We start from the raw sequence: 2,577 nt of genomic DNA on the forward strand, positions 1-2,577 counted from the left end.
TGAGACCAGCCTGGGTAACATAGTGAGACCTTGTCTCTACAAAAATTAGCCAGGTATGATGGTGTAGAATATACAACAAACTCTTATAAACCAATAGAAAAAAACAAACGGCCCAATAGAAATATGGCTCAATAATGTGAATCGAAAGTTTATAGAAGATGAAACTGGGTGGTGACTAATTTACCAACCTCATTCCTAATCAGAAATTTACATAATGACTGAATCCCCAGTGGCTCATAGGCTTGCTGGAACTCTTTCACTGACCTAGACTCTGCCACCTTTTCCTACTGTTTTTTGAAATAGGTTTCCTGTAACTTAAAAGTTTGAGTTGATAAAACCTTCAGCTGTAATTAGCAGAGAGTTGTGTTTAGAAATATTTATTTGTAGGGGTCACAGATAGAATATGTCAGGGAAGCTTAGGTCAAAGTAATGCATGGCACATTGGTTTGCAGTTTGAGGACCAGAAGAAGGGTGACAACTCTCCTGGTTTCCCCGGGACTGAGGGCTTTTCCAGACTCAGGAATTTCAGTGTTGAAACTGTCCAATGGGCCAGGCGCGTGGTGGCTCACGCCTGTAGTCCCAGCACTTTGGGAGGCAGAGTTGGGCGAATCACGAGGTCAGGAGATTAAGACCAACCTGGCCAACATGGTGAAACCCCGTCTCTACTAAAATACAAAAAATTAGCCGGGCGCGGTGGTGGGCGCCTTTAGTCCCAGCTACTCAGGAGGCTGAGGCAGGAGAATGGCATGAACCCGGGAGGCGGAGCTTGCAGTGAGCCGAGATCGCGCCACTGCACTCTAGGTTGGTGACAGAGCGAGACTCGGTCTCAAAAACAAAAACAAAACACAAAACAACAACAGCAAAAAAAACTGTCAAATCCGGAAACGTTGGGAAGTATGTATCATGTACTCATTGGCAGGATGGGCTACATAATTTGCAGGACCTAGTGAAAAATAAAAATATGGGGCCCCTTGCTCAAATTTATAAGAATTTCAAGATGGTGGCAGCAGAGCATTAAACCAAGCGTGGGGCTCCTCTGAGTGTGGGGCCCTGGGTGGGGGCAAGGGATTTATAAAAAAGACAATTGTAAGCATTAATCTGGGAAATTATTAGCATTTTCTCCTAAAATAGCCTCTCACCAAAATTTCCAGGCATCTAGCGGTGTTTCTCATGGTTGGAGAGAGTCAGGTGGGTCTGGGGGCCCTGAGCCTAAGGTAGATTTGGTTTCTCCTGAGGGAACCAAAGAATATAGAATTCTTAAGACCTTCTTTCTTTGACATCCCCCAACATTCTGTCACCAATACCAACTAACCAGCAGAGAGATAGAGAGAGAGAAAGAGAGAGTCCATTAATTCGATCGTCAGTAAGACTTGCTGAGCTCCTGGCATGTTGAAGGCACTAAACAGGCCTAGGAAAAACAAGGATGAAGAAAACTCAATCCCGTGGTTTAATCGGGGCCATACATTATGGGACAAAGAGTTATAGGAGCTCAAGGTAGAGAAGGAAAAGAGGTGTGAACAGTCGCAAATAGGTCCCGATGTCTGAGACTTATTCGCCAAGGAATTTCCCAGGCATTTCAGGTAAAGGAGACAGCCTACTTGAAAGCACAGAATTTTAAAACAGGAGTGACAAGAAGGTCCATGGCCCTGGAGAGTGAGAGTGTGAGGGCAATAAGGTGGGAGTTGAGACCAAATAAAGTAGAATGGAGAGTAATCCTTGAAAAGGTTTGTATGCTTCGAATCAGAGTTGGAATTTATCCTATACAAGATAAGCCATAGGAAGATTTTTAATAGAGTGACTTAAAGAAAACAAGTGAAAAAGTGAAGATGAACCAAAATGGAGAGGACTTGGTGACCCTCTCCTTCTACAAGGATCTATTTGGTGCTATGAGCATAGGAAGGAATTGAAATCATGGCCTCTGCCTCCACAAAGCTTATATACTACTATGTATTTAGCACAAAGTTAATGCTAATAAAGATCAGGAGAGAAAGATCATTCGGGGGCTTAGTGGTGAGGTAACACCAGGGAAGCCAAGGCAGAGAATTCTGGGGATGGAAAACTGGTGAACAAAGGCACAGAAGGAGAAATGGAAGGGAAACAATATATGCTGACAACCTACTGTGTTCTGCAGTAGGCATCATTAGTTCCTGTATGTGTGTGTATTTTTATTGGAATAGGATTACACATTAAGAGACGTGTAGGCAGAACTGACATCTTTATAATTAGTCTTTCAATTCCATCTGTTTTCTCAGCTTTCTCAGAAAGGAGATCTGAAGATGAGTAGACAAACAAATGAAACCCTCAATAACCTCAGTCTTGGAAGTCAGGCACTAGTGCCAGCACTCTCAGAAATAATAGATATAATTGTAATCTCCTGAGATCTGCTTAACCTTTTTAGGTCTCATTCTTTATTCTCTTTACCTATAAAAGGCTCCCTTTGTTATGGTATAAAACTCTCCCATTCTATCTTCTTCCTTAGTGTTTGAACAAATGTTCTACATTTGTTCGTGTACATAAACATACACTCCTTTTCTTTCTCTCTTTCTTTCTTCCTTCCTTCCTTCTTTCTTTCTCTCT

Source organism: Chlorocebus sabaeus, chromosome 15, assembly GCF_047675955.1.
Source record: "Chlorocebus sabaeus isolate Y175 chromosome 15, mChlSab1.0.hap1, whole genome shotgun sequence".
NCBI classification, from domain to species: domain Eukaryota; kingdom Metazoa; phylum Chordata; class Mammalia; order Primates; family Cercopithecidae; genus Chlorocebus; species Chlorocebus sabaeus.